Genomic DNA, 24,942 nt, shown 5'->3' on the forward strand with positions numbered 1-24,942 from the left:
AATTTGAAAGCACTTATATTGTCCCTTTCTTTGGGGTATCTCTCAGAAAAGGCTGCATCTGGCCTTTTGTAAACATAAAAATTAGTCCCCATACAGTGCTCCCTAATCCGGACCTTCTCTTTGACAATATCTATCAATCTCGCTCCTTTCATCTGTCTCTTAAACCATTACTGTGAGGCCCCAGGGATTGAGAGGATTAGGGCTCTGTATCTGAATGTAACCCTGCTGGCCTTCTATCTGCCACCTCATGGACTCAGCTTTCACGAAAAAACTGCCCCTGAATGGTTAATGCTGACTTTGAGGTGCCTCTGCCTGAAAGTGAAGGGTGTGGAGGTAGTGCAGAAAGTTAAAAAAAGAAACCAGCCGTTAATTGATTGAGTTGCTTAAAGACAGGGCCCCTGGAATTATGAGTTTCTGTAGCAGCAGCGTTTACCACATAATTGAGTTTACCACATTTGCTACATAATCCACAATTCGAAGATTCCAACAAAAGAAACTTGATTCTAGCTCACACAGAACACAATTTACTTAAAACGTGGCAAAGTGTTCCAGAGCATTGGAAGGCCCTTTGCAAAGATTGACTGGAAATCTTGTAGTTGCTTACTGCTGTATTTAGGTGTTTTATAGATTTGACACATAATCCACCATCTGCCACATCATCTGCGGATATCACCAAAAACAAAAAAATGGCTCTAGGTCAAACGGTTCCAAAGTTAGTAAAAATGCTATGACACATGGGGCTGGGCGGTGGAAGGCACTTTGCAAAGCTGGCCTGGTCTTCTTTCTGTCGCTTATAGTTATATTTCGGTATTAAACGGGTTCTAATGAGGTGCAATCAATGCCCAGACAGTGTTGCCAAGTTTTAAAAGAAAAAAATATTTAACCAATGGTATTAAAAAAATGTGCTGCATAATTTGCCTAGTCTGGCCGCATAATTTACTCAACTCTGTCCCATAATTTGTCCCTCTTCTGCCGCATAATTCCAGTGGCCTTGCTTATACCCTGGACCTCAATCTAAGCATTCTAGGTTTGTGTGAGGTACAGGCGCTCGCCAAGTCTAGAACTAGGCCCAGTAACTCTCAGGCACCTATGACATGCCTACCGAATGTTAGAACTACCCACTCTTTGATGTGCGCATTTTAAATGTTGACGTTTTTGAAACAAAAAATTATTAACTCTACATCCCATAATATAATATGACAACCGTGAATCGAGCAAGTGAAAGCAGCAATCCCTTCTTGTGCTCAAAACCAAGACACTGACCAGCAAGGCTCGTCCTTGTGAAACGCAACCAAAAGTATCAAAAAATAAACGAGGGAAAATGCAAAGTACAAAAGTTGCATTTAGTACTGCCCAGTTAAAACGCACATTCAAACAACCTCTCAAACAAATATAGTTTTCACTAGGACAAACACACCACAAACTGATTTCACATTAAGAATTTGTGCAGCCTTTACTTATTGAAACATAGAGAAAATACATGTTTCAGGCAAAATAAGTCTGCAATTTGTGTAATTATGAATGGTCAAACACCACAAAATTGGTTCCTCTATTTTTGTTGAGGGTCTTTCATTGACCATAGCTTTTTTGATAACATGTCTTTAACTATATATCAATATAACTAACTTAAAATTATGTACGGGGTCAATAAACAAGCTCATGCGGTTTCAGACCCGTTTCTTCATTTCACTCTCGTGCAAAAACCTTCATGTAACATGGACTTCTCAATGCCTCTTCATCTATGCAGCATTAGGTGAGCAGAAAGATGAGCAACGGTGAAGGTAGATTTGACGTGTTTCTGCACCAGTGAAATGTTCTGTGTCCCAGCCCCTGTTGGGTTTCATTTGTGTTATGCTTAATACAATGCTATTCCAATTTGGGACATTTATGCGCACCCTAGAGGAGTTCTACTACATCTGTTTAATAAAACGTTTGCATTATTTCAAGGGAGTTTCAAAGTCTGTTCAGGAACGGTCTTTAAAGGCTAATTGTGAACAGTAAGCTCTGAAACGCCCAGGTTTCCTGGCGACACCTTCCTTTGCAGCATAAATCATTGCCCCCGACCCTCTCAACCAAGTATCTGTATATTTAAATGAACCGTAATTGAAATTAGTGGCATGAATAATATATGAAATCTAAACGTGAAGAAAGAACGAGCATTTGCAATGCAACAGGTCTAGCATTTATGCGAGTTTGAGCTATTGGCAATTGTAAATGGTAATGCCTTTTATTTATGTTTTGGTTTTCAAAACATAAATAAAAGACATAGCTATTTACAATGACAGTATCTTAAATTCCGGCAAATTCGCGACCTATTGTTTCAAATGCTTGTCAGTAATCTCTTTGACCTTGCCTGCCACACTCAGTGACCCCTGCCCCCAGAGCACTCAAATCACGCTTGCAGCAAGTAAACAAAGCTCGCACTTCCAGGCCATCTTCATTTACGTATACTTGGAGAGGCATCTCCGCCCCCCTGGGAACCTATCCACGCCCCCCAGTTTGAAGACCTCTGCTGTAATCGGAGGGGAATGAGGACAAAAAAAAGTTTTGAAAAATAAAGTTTAAGAGACAAGGTCTGTTTCCCCAGCAGGACAAGGTTAAAGTTTTCATTGAATGCCAGATTTCGGGCCAGGGAGCACGCCTCTCACCATTGATCATGAAAGACCCTGTCAATGCCCCTGGTCCCACAGCATTGCAGACTTTGGGAGTTTTCCTGGTGGATGGAGCACCCTTGTACAAATTGATAGCTACTCTAAGGTCCTCATTTATGAAAAGTGCCGCATCGCTGCGTGAAAACAGCGATGCGTCACTTTTCATTGTGCCCTCCTTGCGACACCAATGATGCGTCATATTTACAGTATGACGCATCATTGTACAAGGAGTTACAGATACGACAGTATTTTTGATGTATCTGTATGGTGCAAAAGTGACGCATTGCTGGAGTGTGTTGCAAAAGTGTCGCAACTCCAGCAATGTGTCCTTTTACACGGGGCAAGCCCCTTGTGAAAGGGCCTGCATCAGTCTTACGCCTGCTGTGAGACAGGCGTAAGAAATTGACGCATTTGCGTCCTAGAAGTGGTGCAGTGAAACCTTATAGATTTCAAGGCGTCACTTCTATGACCTTTTCTTGCATCAGAACGCCCCCCTGCATACATTATACCTGGCGCAGGTATAATGTAGCGCAGGGGTTTACAAAGTGACGCATCTACCTAGATGCGTCACTTTGTAAATATGGTGCAACAAGGTAAATTTTTTACACTGCTGGTGTGTCACAAAAAGTGACACTCTGGCGGCGTAAAAGTGACGCACGGCCTCATAAATGAGGCTCTAAGTACCTTGTGGTTGAGCTCACAGCATTCACAACATTCTACAGCATAAGACTCCTCTTAGAGAAAGTATTTGCCACCTTCGCCTTCCCCCGGTAGATAAAGACAGACAAATGGCCACCATTTCAGAGCACAGAACTCAAGTGATACTTGCAGAACCAAGGGATTCTCCATAGAAAAATCACATCGCAATAGTCACAAGCAAATGGTGAAGTTAAGAGGTTCATGAGGACATTAAACAAGGTGCCAGACCAACAACGACAGGCCATTCGAGAAAGAAGAGTAGACCCAGCTACAATCCAGGTTGGTGACTATGTCATGATCTGGGACAAACACCTCAGGTGGGAATTCATACACCATTAGAGTGAGGGCAGTGGCAGGTGCAAGACAGAAGTAGACCCACGGTGATGGTGACACAGGGAACAGAGTAACCCTGGGCGTAGTTTGTGTCGCAGCACTACATGTAGCTTCACGAAGTACACTTTGAGCTGCACGTGGTGCTGCATAGCATAGCTGATGGCACTCTGCACTGTGAAAAAATTGCAAAATAATTACAAATGGCATCCTGCACAGTCACAGTTATGATAAAATAAGTATCTCTATCTTTATATGCTAAAGAGCATATAGAACTTTCACATAAGTGAAACTGAAAATTAAATTAGCAAGCAGTGAGAGAGGTGATGATTTTGAGATCCTCCCTAACCTAGGGGAAGTACAAGCAGATGCCTTGAAAACAAAAATCACATCTTATTGAATGATTCGGTGGTGGTCCCATCCTCTTAGGACCACCCTAAGCACAGTTATTTGCAAAAAAACATTCCCAACCAAAGGCCCTGCAAAGCATTATGGTATGATGTTAGCAGTGGGCAGCGAATATTATATAGTATCCAATATCAAGATAATTCTACAAAGAGCTGCAGTTAAACTGGTGGTTACTAGATTTCCCTCACAAGTTAAATGATTGATGATAGGGTTTCAATGGTTTTGCATTTAACTTGTGAGGGACATCTAGCACCGACTAATGGAACTGCAGCTTGATTTAAGAATAATTTCAATGCTTTGCATTTGACTCATGAGGGACATCTAGTAACGACTAGTTGAATTGCGGCTCTTTGTAGAATTATTTTGATATTGGATACTATAATATTCACTGCCCACTGCTATTCACGTCCCATAATGCTTTGCAGGGCCTTTGGTTGGGATGGTTTTTTTGCCAATAACTGTGCTTGGGGTGGTCCTTAGAGGATGGGACCCCCACCGAAGTTCAACAAGATGTGCTTTTTGTTCATGCTCTTTGTGTTCAAGCAATCTGCTTGGTCCTCCCCCTAGGTTAGGGGGACCCCAAATTCATCACCTCTCTCATTACCTAATGTTTTCATTGAAAAAGGTCACTTTTGTGAATTGGTTATATGCTTTTTAGCATGTAAAATTGTTTTATCAAAGCATTTGAGGATGTTGTTTATTTAACTGCTACGCTACGTGATTAAGCACTTTTGGTACTGTGCTGTGCACTTTGCAGAGTGTGAATTAGTACAAACTACGTATGCTCTGTCAGCGTAGGGTAGTACTATGCCCAGGGTTAGAACAGAGTGACAAAAAAAGTGTCCTGATTCTAGAAGGTGCCAGGAATGTTGACCGTGGATGATGGGTCACAAGATTACTTTAGCAAGGGACCAGACACTGAAATCCTTCTGGCAGTAGTGATGCCCACATAGAGTGATCAAGATGTCCCAGAACCTGCTAATGGTGGCTGCCCCATCCAGCAATGATCAAGGACCCATCTCAGTGACCAAGGATGCCAAACCACCACCAGCCAGGGAAGTTCATTGAAAGAGCAGTGAAGGTGCCAATGGTACAATCTGCGGCCACATCCAATCCTGTATCAGAGACTAAAAGACTATGGGCCCGATGTAGGTAGTACTTATTTACCGATTTTTAATTACCGAATTTTACCGATTCGGTAATTAAGAATCGGTAAATAAGAAGGGGGGGTACGTAGGAACATCCAGATGTTCCATTTACCGAATCGGTAAATATCTGTATTTACCGATTCGGTAAATACCGACCGGTAATGCTCCATTCATTCCTATGGGCTTTGAAGCCCATAGGAATGAATGGGGCAATACCGGTCGGTATTTACCGAATCGGTAAATACCGATTTTGACAAGGGTGCAGGGGGTGTCACTTTGACACCCTCTAGCACCCCCAAAAAAGGTTCGGGGGCCATGTGGCAGGCATACCTGCCCTAAGGGCAGGGTGCCTGTCATATGGCACAGGTGTGCATGCACACATGTGCATGCACACCTGAATCGGTATTTTAACATCAAATTGAATTTGATGCTAAAATACCGAATCGGTAAGGCTTGTGGGACTCAGAAGAGTTCCACCTACATACCAAATTTACCTAATCGGTAGAAATACCGATTCGGTATTTTACAGAATCGGTAAATTTACCGATCGGTAAATTTACCGATTTTGTAAAATATGTGTCCCTACATACCAAAGCTCAAATACCGGTCGGTAACGGCCGAAAATACCGATTTTCGGCCGTTACCGACCGACCTACATCGGGCCCTATGTGTGCTGAGTAATGTACTTGTTAACTAATGTAGGAAGGGATATAGAGGAACACCCGGCCTCTACGTCACAAAGACGCCACACACACTGTTTCAATAGAAAATGTTTTTAGTCGACTTCAATTTTCATTGTACGATTTAAGTTAGCATTTGCGGCACCATTTGGTATTCAGCCGCCATTTTGAGCCATGATCTAAACTAACTTCTGTCTAACTCTGTCTGCCTCAGCAGAAAGCAGTCTCAATTATTTTTTGTATTTCTCCAAGGCTGAGCTTCGGTGCACTAATGAATAGACTGTTTTGTCATTACATACCTTTCTCATTAGATAGGCGTGTTCCCACCCTTAGAGAGGCGGGCACGGGCAGAGTAACTTCGACACTGAGATAGCATGTACCCGGTCCCAGGATTACAGTTTATCCTTCTGTATCTCCTTTGTTCACCAGCTACTAACTGGAAAATTCCAGTCCGGGCGTGTCTTTAGGGATACTGGAAATGTACATTATGCATTACCATGTTGGCAGAAGTCAGTCCCTCTGCAACAATCCAAGGAGGCTGGTCAGACTGGACTCCACTCAAATGTATCTCTAATAAATATCTTTGGTTGGTATTCTCCTCTGTCTGACCAACTCTTCATTTGTTCACAAGGCTGAGAGGTGGTTGGGAGTGATTCAGGGGGCCCTAATCGTGTCACTTCCTACAGTTGGTGCCTGAACTGGGAGCCCATCGGGTGTGGCCCATCCTCACATGCAGATGGGTGGGGAGGTCGGGTCTATGTCGGGTCAGATGGGGGGACTGGGGATCCCTGCATGAAAGAGTCTGGTACTTGCAGATAACCCGTCTGTCTGACTGACTGGGTGGTGCCTCACCCAGTGGTCATCCTGACTGGTGTCCTGAATGGCAAAACCCTTGGGTCTAACCGTTTGGTCCGAAGAGTCGGCAGTGGAGAATGTATTGGTTTGACCTGTGTGCACCAGGTGAGTTTGCTTTGGTTCTTTGTGAGTATGGCGCCATTTTGGTTTGTATTTTTTAAGGTCTGAGGATCATTTTTGGACAAGCGCTTGAATTTGTTTGAGTTCTTTATGAACATAGTACTACTTTGATCTGTATTTGATAAGGTCTGAGGACCGATTTTGGTGAAGATATGTGCAAATATCTGTTAGGCATAAGTAGTGAACTTGTATTCTATGAAAATGCCTTACTTGAGTAAGTTGTATTGTGTGGGCTGTCGTTGTTGTTCTACTGATGCTCGATTGGAAGAAAGTCAGCCAGCGACTCCAGAAGGCACTCTAATGTTTAACATGTACGTAAAACATGGCCTTGGCCCTATTATGTTTAGTATGTTATGGCACAAATATATGAGGGACAATGCAGAGTTGCAGTGGCCGTTGACGGGCACTTTCGATGAACAGAAAATTAATTTCCTGCAGGAAAAATTGTTTGCGGAAAGGAGTAGGTTGTCGATGTTTGATTCCTCAGAACATGGCAAAAGAAAACTAAACAGAGGCAAATGAAAGCAGAGAAAGAGGCCTGGAAGGGAAGAATGCAGACAGTGACTCAGAAAGCTGGAGCGTATGATAGAGAGAAAACGGAAAAAGGAATAGAGTGTGCTGATAGGAAATTTCAATTGCAATGTGAAAAGTCTTATGTTGCCCGAGAAGAAAATTATAAATTTGTGGAGGAATTATCAGATACTCAACCTCCACCCCATTATGCCAGCAGAAATATATCCTCCTATCCCACAGCCTCAGTTGTCCGTTCCTTCTGTCTCTGCTATTTCTGTTTCTTCTGTTATTGATCCAGCTGCTTCAGCCACAGCGCCTCCTGCCCTTTCTTTGGCTTTACCTTCTGCAGCTTCAATGACTGCAAGTCTTCCTGCTATGCCTATTGTTACGGCATCTCTCTCGCCGGCTCTCACACCTACGACACAGTCACTAACGACATTGGTGCCTGCTCCTTCTGTTACTACTCCTTCTCTGACAGTACTAAGTAGCGGAACGCCTTTACGCGGACTAGGGGACGGAGACTGGGTGACTGCTAGGGAGCAAATGGGACGGATATTGATACTATCTGATGTGGGAGATGAAGAGAAAAAGGTGGTAGCCAATCAGGCACCTCAGTGGGCTCCTAACCCCATTTATAATGTGGAAGATGTGTGGAGGGTGATGAAAGATTATGAACCATGTGTGCCGCAGCATGCCCTTAAGCACAAGTTGGCTACTTTGATTGGACTGTGGGAACAGTGTTTCAATGATGTAGCACCCCAGATTATTTATGATAGTAGGGACAATGTGTATGCTGCTGGCATGGCACCTGGTTAGGTTTTTAGTAATGTCGCAATGCTGGTCGCTTATCGAAGTAGGATGCTTGAGAAGAGTCCGAAGACAGTATCACAGTTTCCGATGAGTGAGTCCATCCTATATATCACCCTGAACAACCGTAGCTACAGGATCAGCAGAATCCTGGTATTAGACCAAGGGTAGAGGCCTGTTTCCAAGAACAATGGGTTTATACTCCATGGAAAAGGAATGAGGTTTTGTCCCTTAAGACTCAATTACCTGATCCCAGGAAAAATCCTACTGCGTATTATAAGGAATTGACAGAGGCCACTTCATCGACAGTGATGACGCTTGCGGATATTGAGATGTTCTTTGGTCTGTTGGTGCCCGCTGATATTTGGAGAGAGGTGAATGCCCAGGACCATGTTGTGGAATTGAGTGGTACCTGGGAGCAGATTAAGGCATGGGACCAGGAGAAGAAGCCTGGCGAGAAGCCAACGGACGAGATACTAGCTTTCCCTAACCAAATTAATACCTACATGCACTCCTTTATTCCACCGAGGAGGGTAGATTGTGATAAGTTAACAGCACGTCGCCAGTAGAAAGATGAAAGTGTGTCTGACATTTTCACTCGATTTGAAGGTGTGTTTTTTTATTTTAGCAATCCAACAAAATGAGTATGCAGTTTCTAACAGGCAAGACGAAAAAAGGAAAAAGGGTTGGTTAAGTGTGAGGCAGTTTTCACTAAGTGGTGGGAGGAAAAAGGGGACTTCCTCCTTTCGGAATGAGGGCCCTCACACACCCAGCCAGCTAGGTGTCATGCTTCATCATAGGGCTTGCTCCTCATCAGGTCGGCGCTGCAATACCTGACAGGCACCCTATGAGGGGCTCTTTGGCAGAGATCTTTTATTCCATGTCGTTTTGTGCAGGGTGTGTGAGGGACCTAAAGGGTGTAGATGTGTGGAATGTGGGTCACTGGACCGTGTAAGTGTGGTAAATAAATAAATAATACCCTATTTTTGACTAGACATATATCATAACAGATAGCTCAATAAATAAGAGTCAAGATTCGAGGTAGTAGGAGTTTTGCAGGTTTAATACAGCATAAGGACAGGAACAGGACAACCTGCATAGGAATAGGATGACAGGGCCCAGCAGCTGCTGGGGCTGGGTCTGGGATGAGCGCGCTGACTTTTAATAACAATACATGAGCTTATATACAAAACGCAAACACATAGCATTACATTGCAGTAGGCGTAGCAGTGGGTGGAGCAGAAGGCGTGACGCGTAGCAGTCGCGAAAGATAAGAGTAAAAAGAGGTGTAACTGGGCGTATACATAGACATGTGATGCAAACGTAACAGAATATGTCATGAATGGGGCGGAAACCATGGAGGGGGCTACCTAAGGAGCCGGGACCTCTAACCTGATGGTGCGCGCAAACTGGCAATGACGTGTCACTAGGAGAAGCTGGGGGCTATGAACTCTGTGCTAGGAGCAGAGACTGAAGTCTGGAGGGTCGGAGCGACATGTACCTAAACAGTATCTAGTATCTGATGTTTAGAGAACATGTTGATATAAACTAGAAGTCATGAGGGGAAAAGCTAATTTGATTCTAAGACTGGACCATGCATTATTCTACATGTAGTGCGTGATGAAGAATATTAAATGACCATTAAATGCAGTATTTCTCTAACGTGGAGACGTGAAGGCTAGACAATGACGGAAACTATTGATGCAGTTCAGTAGCTTAGGAATGCAGAGAAGGAGGACTGAACTGATAACTGGAATCATAACATACTTTTGGCAGACTCAGAGGCTGAGCCAAGCTGCACCGGGCACTGCTAGGCAGGAAGTAAATGAAGGGTCGAGGATACAGGTGGGGGCTGCATCGCTCCTCAGCGAGGACTTCAGGAGACAGGAGCTGAATCTGGTGTCCAGGCCCTGTTGAGGCCTGGAAACGGGGACTTTATAATAGAAAAACGTGCACACTGAGAAACGTGGCAACGTAGCTTTACATAGGCCTGATATTCGTAGTATTCACGAGGACTGGAAAATGACATACCAGAGGTGGACACAACTATAATTGCGTCATTTATCGAACATGGGGAATAACATATGCATATTGGTCATGCACACATAACATATGATGGATGACATGTAGGGACACAGAATATGGCAAAATTTACTTTTCCACATTCCCTCCTTGTCACTACGTTTCCATCAGGAAACATCAATATTCATGATACCGTCTATCATTTCATACAGTATCATTTGCTCGTCTCGAATTATCCTGGAACGGGATTTAGAACGGGGCTTGGGACTAGGAATACAAGAGGTAGCACAAATGCCGCAAATCGCAGGGCCACATTGTATACAGAGGCAGCAGCTAAATATGATCGCTACTGCAATACCTAGAAAGGACAATATTTTCCATCCCCATGCGGAAATTATATTCCAGAACCAACCGGACCATGTCCAGGTGCCTGGATCTTGGTGTATCAGATGGGCAATTTTATGGAGTCTGGTTATAGCTGAATAAACAGACGGCGCGTTATTTGGAATGAAAATGCAGCAACTAGATCCGATGACTCTACAGGCCCCGCCCCTATCGGCCAGTATGACGTCAAGGACGAGACGATTCTGTAAAACGACAAATCTCATAGCAGATTGCTCTTCGGTTAAGTTACCTAGAGCAGAGGCAGTCTCATTTACTACAGCTTCGAGGGTTCTGGTTAATCTACGGATCAGTTTACTATTCTGGATAGGTCCTATAAAGAAAAAGAAACCTCTGTTGAAATCTGTATACTGTTCTAGAGCAGTTTCAGTATAATCGACAATTGGGGACTCCCTTCTATGTCTAATGTGTACTAGATGTGTATTTCTATGATAATCAGATGGGGCTAGAAAAACTGGTGGCAGTAGGAAGGCAATGTAACAGGTTCCCTCCCAATCGAGGGGCAAACGAACATATGCGGTTTGACCACAAATAAAATAAGAATGACGTGAAGCTTTGAAAATAGATTTCCCACTGTCACTATACTTGACAATAGTAGTACAATCACTATGTCCTACATGTACAGAACCATAATTTCGGACACATAATTCGCCTCTGACTGGTAGTACTGAAATAGCAGGTAAGTCTGGAGTAGTATCAGACTGAACATTCAGGACCATGAAATTCGAAGAATAATTACCTAAATTATACACTTCATTTTCTAGATCTAAACCTGTTCTGTGGGGGAGACCTTGCTTGTCTGGGAAACATGTGCTGTTAAGAAAAGACATATCTGTTAAGGATGACGTTAACGTGGACCATGCTCCACACGAACCATTATGTGAGAATGGATAAGGAAAAAGTGGCAGAACTCCCTTCGGGGTCTGGAAAGGGGGGAGTCGACCACACACCCAACAATTAGTGGCATTGCTGGTCTGGTGTGAGTAATGTAACATGCGGATAAATGAGTTATTGCGCATAGCGAGGCGGTAGGACAGTTCATGAGGGGGCAGAACACTAAACGTGTGCTCTGCTGTAGCATTAGCAGACTTATTTACATGTGAAACTGGGAAACATAGAAAAAATGCATAACTGGTGCAGGAAATCATAAGGCTGAAAAACAATATGAAACATAGAAAAACGATACATCGGATTGAGTTTTTACTAACTCTCTCACTATGGGGGTCTATTTTATACATGTCAGAAACAGTCTAACCGTTTCACCTAGGGGAGGACTTATACAATCAAACTGACTGACTTATTTTACTAGACCGAAGTTTTAGCTTGTACTCCTGCTGCGGAGTTTTCTCTAACAAGGGAGGGGTTGTAGCAATGTCTTTTGCGGGACAGTCCTTGAGAGCAATATTTTGGCAATCCTTCGAATCCTGGGAAATGTTCTTTAAGACGGGTTTCAGTTCATTAAAAAGTTTAATATGAGAAAGGTGCACCCAGCCTTTGCGTCCTTCCAACTTCACGGCTGTACGGGTGGTGAGGAGGACCTGTCGGGGCTCTTTCCATCGAGGCTCCAGCGGACTTGATCTGTCAAAGTTCCTCACCATCACCATGGATCCTGGAACGATTTCATGCGGTGCCACCTCGGTATTGTCTGGAAATGCGGCGGCAACCTGTGAACGACATGAGTTGAGGGCAGACATCAAGGAAGCTAGGTAATCTGTCAGCATATTACTTGAAACATCGGTAATACTTCGGGGTCTGGGAGTACCCCACATGTTAGGGGGGCGGCCGAAAACGACCTCATACGGGGACAGACCTGATCTGGAATGTGCGACCATGCGCATATAAAACAAAGCGACTGGCAGAGCTACTAGCCAGTCCACACCCTTATCTTTACATATTTTGGCGATTCGGATTTTCAGGGTCTGGTTATGTCTCTCTACTAGACCGGCTGCTTCAGGATGGCGTACACAATGAAACTTCCACTGGTACCCTAACAACAGGGAAACGTGCTTCATCAACTCAGATGAGAATGGCTGGCCGTTATCAGAATATACGACTCTAGGGAGTCCATAACGAGGGAAGAACTCACGAACCAACTGCTTGGCAGTGGTCGCGGCTGTGTAATCTGGAACTGGATATGCTTCTGTCCACCTGGACAAAGCGCATACAACTACAAGGACATACTTGAAACCTCGACATCGCTCCATCTGAATATAATCCATCTGGAGGACTTCAAAAGGGTGGTCAGGGGGCTGGAAACCACCTTGTTCCACCGGGACACTTTTACCTGGATTAAACTGACAACATATCATACAGGTACGGACTTTCTGCTTGGCTGCAGCTCGTAAATGCTTGTTGAACCAAATGTTCTGGATACTGTCTAACATTGCTTTTTCTCCTAAATGTGCTGGACTATGTGCGGTATTAATAATGACTTGAACCATAGAGTCGGGGAGAAACCATGTGGCTCTACCCTTCGTCACCCATCCTTGATCTGTCTGGACCCCTCCTTGTTCGGACCATTTCTTGATTTCATCGGGAGTAGCATGTAATTGGATATCTATGACATCTTGTGTAGGGTCCTTAACTGTCATGCATGTAGTCGGATCTGGAGCATGTGTCTGTGTCGGATTAACTTGAATGTCTGGAGTCTGTGCTGTAAGCTTGGCTGTGCGATCTGCTAGATCGTTACCCTGGGAAATAATGTCAGTGACTTTCGTATGTGCTTTACATTTCATGATAGCGATAGATGTTGGTAAGTGTATGGCATCTAACAGAGCTTGAATAAGGAGACCATGCTGAATCTTGGTTCCATGAGAGGTCATGAAACCTCTCTCCTGCCAGAGCACTCCAAAGTCGTGTACAACTCCAAATGCATAACGTGAATCTGTGTAAACATTAACTCTCAGGTTCTTGGCGTGTATACAGGCTTGTGTCAGAGCAACTAGCTCTGCTGCTTGAGCGGACAGGGTATCAATACGGTGTGTTTCAATAACTTCGGTGTCAGTAGTCACTGCATACGCGGCGACTAGTTCTCCTGTACTTGTTCTCATACATGAACCATCCACATAAAGTGTCAGGTCGGGATCTGATAACGGAATATCTGTCAGGTCTTGTCTTGGCTTTGTCGTAATGTTAACTACTTCCACGCAATCATGTGTGGCTGGATTTGAACTAGCTGATGGTAACAGTGTAGCAGGATTCAGGATGTTGCAGCGTCTAATATCTATGTGTGGCTGAAACAGTGTCAATTCATAACCTGTTAAACGTGCAATTGTCAAGTGCTGTGTTTGTGTTCGGTTTAAAAGAACTTCCACGGAATGTGGGACTTGTACTGTCAAGGTATGCCCTAAGACTATGGAATCACTTTGTCTGATAGCTAGGGCTGTGGCTGCAACTGACTTGAGGCACGCAGGCAGAGCCTGGGCTACTGGATCTAGTGTGCTCGAAAAATAAGCACACGGCTTGTATTGTCCTGCTTGATCTTGTGTAAGAACAGATAATGCTGTACCTTCACGTTCAGTAACGAAAAGTGTAAAAGGCTTACTGTAGTTCGGTGTCGCTAGAACTGGAGCTTGGCATAGGGCTTTCTTTAACTCGTTGAAACTAAGTGTATGTTCAGATGTCCAAGGGAGAACAGTCGATACGGCTGCCTCCTGTGTCGTTAACTGTATCAGTGGCTTGGCTAGAAATGCATACTGAGGAATCCATTGTCTACAATAAGAAGTAAGGCCAATAAAAGCACGTACCTCCTTCTGGGTCTTGGGCTGAGGAAGACTCGCTATTAACTGGATACGGTCTGGTGTCAACTGCCTACCCCTCTTGGACAGTAAGTGTCCTAAGTAGACCACTTGCTGGACACAGAATTGAAGCTTAGAAGGGGACACCTTGTGCCCCATCTCGGCTAGGAAATACAAGACTGTAAGGGATGCTCGCTCGCAGTCACATTCAGAACGGGCTGTGATCAATAGATCATCGACATACTGGAGCAGGGCAGTGTCAGTTGGCATGTGAATGTTATCTAGTTGTCTCTTAAGTGCTTGACTGTAAATACTAGGGCTTTCTGTGAAACCTTGAGGAGCGCGTGTAAACATATAGCTCCTTCCATTTAAACAAAATCCGAAAAGAAACTGGCTGTCTGGATGAATAGGAACACTGAAAAATGCGTTCTTGAGGTCTATGACAGTGAAGAACGTGGCTTCGGAATCAATGACGGTTAATAAGGAAGAGATGTCTGGGACAACTGGGTACTGCGGAATAATACATTTATTAAGCTCTCGTAGATCAATCACTAATCGATATACTGGGGGTGCATTTGGATCAGTACGTTTCATGACTGGAATGATCGGAGAATTACATACGTTGGAGTCAGTTTCTACAACTACTCCTTGAGCCATGAGCTCGTCAATAATTTTGGATAAGGCTGCTACAGCCTCAGGTGGCAATCTGTACTGTCTGATTCGTGGTAACACTACACCTGGCTTGAGAGTCACACGATAGGGTGTGATTTGCATGTAACCTACATCAGTTGGACCTTGCGCCCATAAATGCTGCGGGACATTGGACAGTCTTGAATCAAAATCTCGTAATACATAGTGACCCTTGAAGTCACGTAGGAACAAACGTATTCCCTCTGGGGAACAGCATATAACTGCACCCAACTCTTTCAGTGTTTTAATGCCTAATAGATTTTCTGGACATGACTTAGTAAGTAACAGATCAGTAGTACGGGACAATGGACCTACTTCTAGAGTAACTGGCTTTGAAATCTCATTAACGATAGGCTTTCCTGAAAATCCAAGGGAAACATTTCTTGAGCCTGAGAGCGGAGCCCCTGGAACTTCGGCGTGACTAATTGTGGTCCTACTTGCCCCTGTATCAATCAAAAATTTTCTGTCTTTCCCTAATACTTGACTGTGAACATAGGGACCATCTTGATCTACAGGTATCTCGATGAGAGGCAAGCCTACCTCCCTCTCTAGGCTGTTTCATGAATACTGCTGGTACTCTGGATACTCAGACTGTGCATACTGGTACATCTGCGATGTAACGTGCTGTGTTGCAGCAATAGGCTGCGGCGCGGTAACTGTCTGTGGTGCATTCTGTGGCTGAGGAATCTGTGAAACTTGTTCTTGTCTAGGCGGACGTGGTCTTTCTTTAGTCTTACCAGTAGCTATGTTGTGTTTCAGGACTGCACACTCATTTATAAAATGACCTGGCTGTTTGCAATAATTGCAGTTCCCTTTAACGGGAGCTGCAGGATGACTGGCTTGATTCGGACCCCTCTTCTGACTGTCTTGAGGAACAGATTGTGCAACTAGTACTTTCATTTTCGTGTCTTTCATACGTTTTCTCTCGTGTTCTTGCTCTTCTCTGATTCTATTCTGGTGGTACTGGAGCATCTGGAACATTTGGGACGGGGTATTAGCTTGCCAGGTACTTTCGACTTTCAGAACTCGGTTTTTAATTTGTGGGCTTGAATTCTCGACTAATTTGGTAACGAAAAGGTGAGGGTATGACTCACTACTTGTCTTGAGGCCACTGTTGATACTAAAGCATTTTTCAAACCTAGAATAAAAATCACTAATATCTTCATCTTGCTTCTGTTTACAGGCTGAGATTGCATCCCAGTCTTCTTTTCTAGTTGTCAATAATCTGGGTAAAACTTGTATCAATAATTCTGGTAATTCTTTACATTTATCTCCAAGACCGGTACCTGGTACTCGTGCCTTGTCTTCAGCTTCTAGAACTGCCCAATCGATCTTTTTCTCTCCCACCTCCCATTCTTTTTCTTTTAGCTTTTCATACACCCCTGCGGGTAGCAGAACCTTTAACATTTTAATGATATCTGGATATGTGTATTCTCCCATACGGAGCATGTCTTTTAATTCTCTATGGAACCCTGCTGGATCTTTGTCATGACAGGGAATTAATTTCTTCATTTCGAGGAGTTCCATCTTTGTTATCGGAGTGTATACAAACACTCGCTGCATTTCGCCACCCGTTCCTTTAACTGGGTGGACTTCTCGTAACGGATTCTGTCTCTCCATGTAAAATGGTTTACTTTCTGGAGGTGAGGCATGAACAAAATGCGGGTTCAGAAACGTTCTATATTTGTGACGCTGTTCTAGAATGACACTAATTAAATCGGTACCTAGTCCTTTCCATCTATACTGGAGTAACTCGTTCAGGACATCATGTAACGGACCTGGATCAGAGTGTTGACCCTCATACAAAGTAATGAGGTGCTGAATCATATACATACCCACCAGTCGTTGTTCGGCTGGGGGCATTTTCAGAAACATTTGTGCCACTATTTCGTCTGGAAAAGTGGTAGAATCAGTAATCCATCGGACTGCTGATCGGGCTAGTTCTTGTTCATGCATGGTACTTAACTCACTGTAACCGATTCGTGATTTCAGAATGTGATCGGTAGCTTGAAATACTTGTTCTAGAGAACCTTGTTCTGGTGCTGGATGATGGAAAGTAGACTTGTGTTCTAGGCGTAAATGGCGATCTGGAAATCTAGATTTTCCTACATACGCTATTCTGGAGGGATTCTCGTCTTCTACCTCTTCAATATCAGAGGTACTTTCTTTCTCGCTTACTTGTGCTGCTTTACGCTGTTCGTGTATCTTTATTATTTCTCTACGGATTTTCTTGTACATACTTTCCATGGCACCGACGGTCTTGTGCTTACCCTCGGCTATATTATCACTCCACCTTGTCAGGATTTTCATCTCGGCCGGATCTTTAGACGGGTAATCTTGTTCTCTTATTAGACAATTGATCAGAAATTTTAATATCATGAGCTGGATCTCGGCTTTCCTTTGAGACATGGCCTCGCTAATACTTTCTGGATCATCCCCTGTACGGATGAAACGATATATTCTGTCTAGATCTTCTTTCATATTCGGTAAGGTGACTAGATACTCGGCCACCTTTCTTACGCGAAATGAATATAAAACCATATTATCCTCGCCTGGGACTGGATCATAGCCGCATTCGGCAAGGGATTTTCTTATTTCTGCTACAGTCTGATGTCTGGGCGTACGCTGTGACGCTTGTGCATGTAATTCGGCTAACGTTAAACGCTTGTGTGGCGGCGGGGTTTGAGGAGTACCTCCCCCTGCGGCCCCTAAACTGGAGTCTAGGTCTACTGAGGCTCTTCGTCCTGGCAGAGTGGGAAATGGAAATGTAGGCTGGACTTGTATGGCGGACGGGACCGGGGGTACCGTAACGGGTACTCCGGTGTCTAGAGGAGCTGGAAGTGCCTGATTTACAGGGACTGGTGGAGCGCGAACAGGATTTGCATATTCTGGGACTGTGTCGTCCAAATAGGACGAAATAAAAATATCAGCTGCGGTCTGTTTGTGACGTAGCTTGGTCGGAACTAATGGTGGCGGGAAATTACTGGATGCCTCTGGGGTCGCTTTTGGCAAGCCCTCGGCAAGAAGAGGATACATACCCCTAATAAGGGCATGCCTCTGTCTGTCTGACTGTTCGGCTTTGACTTGTTCACCTATCTCGATCAATTCTTTTTCTTGGGCTCGTTCTTGGGATTCTCTACTTAATTCTGATTTTCTGATTTCTTTTTCGGTTCTCTTATGAGCTTCTTTGCGCCATAACTCGATGGCATCTTTCTGTGATTGTCTGGCTTTCTTTTTCCATAATGCCTCTTCTACTCGCATGATGCACTCGGCATCCCATGTACCCGATACGGGCCATCTATACTTTTCTTCTAACTGTTTGGTATATTCTACCCATAAATCTAGATACAATATGGCGCTTATGCCATGTTTCTGATACATAAAGTGACCTGGACTGTCCCTAGGCGGGACGGGAACTGCTGCTTCCAGCAGACCCTTTCTAGTCTTTAACTGACGTAACTTTGAGAAGAGCGGCATGACTGGACTATAATCTGGACATAATACAATACACAATGAAAACACGAAATCACGTCGCACTCATACCACAACATTAAAATACATGAAGAACATTATGAATAACAGTTCGAACAGAATACCACCTGAAAATACTTGAAATTTCTCGAGAACAGAACTGACTAGAACAGAAACTAGATGCACTGCTGAAACAGTACGAAACTTACCGGTCTCATAAAGAGACACGTCAGGACCCGCATCCACCGAAGTGGACACTTCGTTTGTGGGACTGTGTACCACCAACCCACAGACCAGAGTCAATTAAATTGACCCTGTCTAGATACCACCCCAGTAACGGTACTCACCGGGCAGCAAGAACGGAAGGCCTCAGACTGGACTGGACTGCTACGACGACGAACTTCGGGCTTCGGACTTCAGTTACGGGTGGACCTCCGGATACCTCGGACCTTGGACTCTTGGCTTGGGCTCTGGTCGGGACTCGCCGCGTTCCTCCACCGTCTCGTCTGGATGCTGGACCGCCTCCTCCGTCTCCTCCGTGGGCCTGAGGGATACTTGAGCAGAAATATCTGCCACTGCGCAGAAGAGTTCCGTCACGACTGCAGAGGGTCAGGGGGTCGGCGTGGCTTCACCGACGCGTGGGGAAAGGGCAAGTCCCTATTCGGGCGCCATTATGTGGTAAATAAATAAATAATACCCTATTTTTGACTAGACATATATCATAACAGATAGCTCAATAAATAAGAGTCAAGATTCGAGGTAGTAGGAGTTTTGCAGGTTTAATACAGCATAAGGACAGGAACAGGACAACCTGCATAGGAATAGGATGACAGGGCCCAGCAGCTGCTGGGGCTGGGTCTGGGATGAGCGCGCTGACTTTTAATAACAATACATGAGCTTATATACAAAACGCAAACACATAGCATTACATTGCAGTAGGCGTAGCAGTGGGTGGAGCAGAAGGCGTGACGCGTAGCAGTCGCGAAAGATAAGAGTAAAAAGAGGTGTAACTGGGCGTATACATAGACATGTGATGCAAACGTAACAGAATATGTCATGAATGGGGCGGAAACCATGGAGGGGGCTACCTAAGGAGCCGGGACCTCTAACCTGATGGTGCGCGCAAACTGGCAATGACGTGTCACTAGGAGAAGCTGGGGGCTATGAACTCTGTGCTAGGAGCAGAGACTGAAGTCTGGAGGGTCGGAGCGACATGTACCTAAACAGTATCTAGTATCTGATGTTTAGAGAACATGTTGATATAAACTAGAAGTCATGAGGGGAAAAGCTAATTTGATTCTAAGACTGGACCATGCATTATTCTACATGTAGTGCGTGATGAAGGATATTAAATGACCATTAAATGCAGTATTTCTCTAACGTGGAGACGTGAAGGCTAGACAATGACGGAAACTATTGATGCAGTTCAGTAGCTTAGGAATGCAGAGAAGGAGGACTGAACTGATAACTGGAATCATAACATACTTTTGGCAGACTCAGAGGCTGAGCCAAGCTGCACCGGGCACTGCTAGGCAGGAAGTAAATGAAGGGTCGAGGATACAGGTGGGGGCTGCATCGCTCCTCAGCGAGGACTTCAGGAGACAGGAGCTGAATCTGGTGTCCAGGCCCTGTTGAGGCCTGGAAACGGGGACTTTATAATAGAAAAACGTGCACACTGAGAAACGTGGCAACGTAGCTTTACATAGGCCTGATATTCGTAGTATTCACGAGGACTGGAAAATGACATACCAGAGGTGGACACAACTATAATTGCGTCATTTATCGAACATGGGGAATAACATATGCATATTGGTCATGCACACATAACATATGATGGATGACATGTAGGGACACAGAACATGGCAAAATTTACTTTTCCACATAAGGATTAAAACAGGAATTAGAAGTCCAATCAAGACAATTTTAATGAAATTGGCTTCTAACCTGATTAAAAATAAAGATGTGGCGCACCCCTCTTATAATGCTACCAGATATCAAGCTCTAAAAAGTGTTCGACATGTTTCTTGCCCTCATGTCAATTCGACGGCAATTCTTCAGGACCGAAGAAACAGTTTATCTACACTACTTGTGGTTGTCTAGTTATGTAACAATAATAGCCCACAAACAGCACCCTAAGTGTGGTACCTGTAAACATGGTCAACCAAACTGATAAAACAAAACACAATGGTTAGGTAAAAGTGGACGCTATTCAAATCATAGTACCAGTCCGCTGAAAAATTTCACCGTACACTGTGCACATGATGCTGCAATCGTGTAACATTCATAGTGTCTAGAAACATGCATCATGCAGTCATGGAATGCTTGTGCGTGAAGTGGCGAAAGGAAATGAGGTAAAAGCGGGTATTAGGGAGCCCGTACTCCTACTGTAGCTGAAGGAATCAATGACTCACCCTAGTTGGATTGCTGGCTCACAATATCGACTCCGGACATGTAAAGACACCTTGTAGTACATTGTCCTAAAAAGGTGGGAGTCAAGGGGGTGTAAGCAATTGGAGTAGTGATGGAATATTCACAACAACAATCACCACAAGGTGGTAGTCTGGCTTAATGACAAATCAAAAGTGGGGGACACCAAGGAACCAGATCGGTATGCCATAAGTGCGACATACAACCCATAGGATACAGATTGGCCCCCCTACCCCCAGCATAACAAAACACCATGCTTAAATAAAAGCACCTATTTTCTGTGCATTGTAGGGTCAGGGTAGTCGTGTCATCCAGTTACCCATATCACAACAGTGGCAATCCCATCATAGTAGTTCCAGGTTTGTCTGTTGCCTCGTAATTCAACAGACAAACACACACCCAGTAGGTGAAAGTCAGGGAATCAAGAACACGTGTACACTAAAAAGTGTCAGTACTTATGTGCTCTCACCGCGAGACAGTCAGTGGACCTACCCCAAGCGTTGCCAGGGCCGGGAGGTACTAGCTATCATCCTCGTGGCTCACGTATGCTCCCGGTGTTCTAACTAGCTGATCTTCCCCATCGGTTTGATCTCCCCCTACGTCAGAGGGGAGATTAGAAATACAGCACGGAGCTAACTAGCTGAGCTTCCCCGTCGGTTTGATCTTCACTTGCTATAACGTGCTTTGCTGTATTTGCGCTCCTCCTACGGGGCTTATTAATTCAGCTAAAACCTGGTTTATTTGTTGCCAGGCTTTTGTCTATGCCTCCCGTAAAGCGCTGCTGCTATTTGTACGTGTGCCTTATTTTATTTATTTATTTTATTTTATTTATGCTATTTTATATAGCGCGAACTTTACCCGAGGACGTCAGAGCGCTTTACGTAAGAACCAGTTGAAAAACATAAGGACTTACTATTACATGCGTTACATAAAGGATACAAACATAAAAAAATTGCAAATATACAAGATGTAAAGACACACAAGGAGATACGAATGGATATACTCTAAGAGTCAAATAGGAATGTTAAATAGTACAAATGTCTACTGCATATACTAGTGATTAGAGTTATCTCTATATACATAGGGAAGGGATACAAATGGATATACTCTAAGAGTCACATAGGAATGGTAGATAGTACAAAGGTCTACAGCATATACTAGTGATTAGAGTTATCTCTATATACATAGGGAAGGGATATGACTGGATATACTCTAAGAGTCACATAGGAAAGGTAGAGAGCAGAACGGTCTACTGCATATACTAGTGATTAGAGTTATCTCTATATACAGGAAAGCAGAGTTTCATTAAGTGTGGTTGGAGGGGAATGCAGTCGGAGGGGGGATGCAGTCACAGCACCAGTGGAGGGACAGAGAAGGGCAGGAAAGTGAGACAAACGAGAGAGGGAAGCAGTTAGTAACGATTAAGACAGCGAGGAGTGTGTCAGAGGCAACAGGAGAGACAATAGAAAGGTCTCTAGGACAGAGAGGGGAGAAGTCAGAGAACGCTAAAATGGCGGAGGAGAGAGGTAGCAGAAGAAGCGAGTCATGAAAAGAAAGGAAAATGTCGGGGAGTGCAAAGGTCCAAGTCCGAAAGTCCAGGAAGAGGGCTGCCATAGCCAGGAAGTCCGGGGGGAGAAAGGCAGTCCGCAGCAAAGTCACAGCCTCATCGTCCATGAGGAGCTGGGGCTGAGGATTTCGATTTGGAGACCAGGGATCAGGGAAGGAAGACCTCAGGTGCCAAGGCAGCTGATCGCAGAACGGGAGGCAACAAAGTCAGAAAAAGAAAGTTAAACAAGGGGGACGACCCCGTGCGCACTCTTGTTTTTCAGCACCTTTCTTCCCTTGTTTTGTAACATCAGACGGGCCTGGTGATCACCGGGGTAGAATGGCATTTTTCTACAGCGCTCTCTACAGCGCAGCCAGGGCTCACATTTCTCGGCAGGGGCTGCATGGTGACCTCCTCAATGTTGCCTCCATACTGAGCACAGTAGGAGCCGTCACCTCTGCACCCGTCTCTGATGTGCTCACTGTCCATGAGCGCATCCGTGGGGGGGGGCACTGCCTCTCCTGCAGCTGGCTGTTCATGGTGCTCTGTCTCCGAAGCGCTTGCCGCGCGGGATCACAGTGCAGCCCGCACCAGCTCCCGCTCTGCCCCTCCGGTGTGATTGCTGGGGAGGGGGTGTCTCTGGGCTTATTTCAGGGCTTGCGGTTGGCAAAGGAAGCGGGGACACCCACCGCTTTGATCTGTCCCGGCTCCGTCCCGGCCATCATCTCAGCCGTGTTGCTCCACCCTGGGCGCCGCCATATTTGCTCACCTCGCGGCTGCGATCGGCTCCCGAACTTTGCCGATTTCAGCCTCTCATCTGGGATTTCTAAGTCTGCGTGGTACAGCACTACCTTGTGCAGCTGCGAGGGTGCACTGTAGGATCCTCGGATTTGCTCAGGGCGTCCGGATGACCTCGGATGGCGGCCGACCGACCGGAGCTCGTGAGCTTGCTGCTGTAATTCATGCCAGTAGGGCGAGCCGGGCCGCGTCCATCATCCCCCACTCCTCCCCGAGTCTTCCTAATTCTGCGTTAAACCAGCGGCCGTGCTCGCTGTCTCTGTCCCGAGTGGATCCCGCCGGCTCGATGCGCTCCGCCATGGAGGGCACGTCAAGGATTGACCGAGCGAGGAGCTCGGCCTCGACTGACAGAAACTCTTATGGCCTGTGTAAACTTTGCAAATATTATAGTTTTAATCATTAATTGTTAATCTATTTTCGTATATAGCATATGGATACAGTAAAGGGAAAAAAAATGTCACCAAGTTTTTTGTTTCTAAATCATTTTTTTATTTTTACAAAAGAAGTATTTTTTGTTGTAATAATGCCACAATATTTTATATAAACAATTAATATATTTATACCTACAAATATATTTCTAAATATTGATCCATATTACAATACTTATAACAATGAGAAAGATGAATCCAGCAAATTATAATCAATATGGTTTTTGTTCTTTAATCGAGTACTTCTAGGTTTGTGCCGACTGCCTTAAACCTATGCGCTCCAACAACTAAGGAGGCGCTTTCAAAATGTGCAACTGGATGTCTTAATCATGGTAGCATCTTCTGTTTTTTTTACTTTAACGCTCCCTTACATTTTCTCCAGAAGCCATTATATTTAAAAAGGTGCTTCAGTCCATCTTGTGAGGCATATGGTCTCTGTTTTAATTTTTTACCTTTTTACTTCCCCATGTATTCAAGTGCTTGCTTGTTCTGTTAAATATGTGAGATTCCTTGACAGTCTGCTTTTAACCTCTCTTGTCCGCACCCTATCAGCCCACCACCCGAATGAACTCATCACCGACTTTATTTGCACTTTTCCATAGCGTCTCTGTACTAAATTATTTTATTTTGGGTTTGTTTACCAGTCTCAAGATTACAAAAGTAACTACAATACTGCCTTGTTACTAATATGTTTATGAATTAAAATATTGTTTTTTTCTCTGTATATGCTTTTTAACAGTGTAACGGCGCTATGATTGCATGTTATTGCATTAGTTTTAATTAACTGTGCTAATGTAATAAATTAGAGTGCCATTAATTTGATTAATTGATTTTTTTTAAAGCACTTTATAAGTCTATTGGGAAGCACTATGTAAATATTGTAGGTGTTGTATTTTAACCCCTTTTTCTGCTAGGGCTATCCCCCCCACTATTTCCACCCCCTTTTCTCATCCTTATTTTGTTTATTTGTGGTAGTTTGTATTTTGGCCATTGTAAGTTTTTGTCCACCTATATTTTAATGTAAACTTTCTGCCCTTATTCCCAACACACAGATGATTTTAAAGGTACCCAGTGGTATTGTTTTCCCCTTCAAAATACCCATAAATATTTAAAAATACTTTTATAAAAATTCCTTTTTCTAAAAATATTTGCTCTAAATTGCTGCAGTGGAGTCTTGTTTTTTTCTTGTAAACTGCATCAGTATTTGTGG

Source organism: Lissotriton helveticus, chromosome 12, assembly GCF_964261635.1.
Source record: "Lissotriton helveticus chromosome 12, aLisHel1.1, whole genome shotgun sequence".
Taxonomy (NCBI): domain Eukaryota; kingdom Metazoa; phylum Chordata; class Amphibia; order Caudata; family Salamandridae; genus Lissotriton; species Lissotriton helveticus.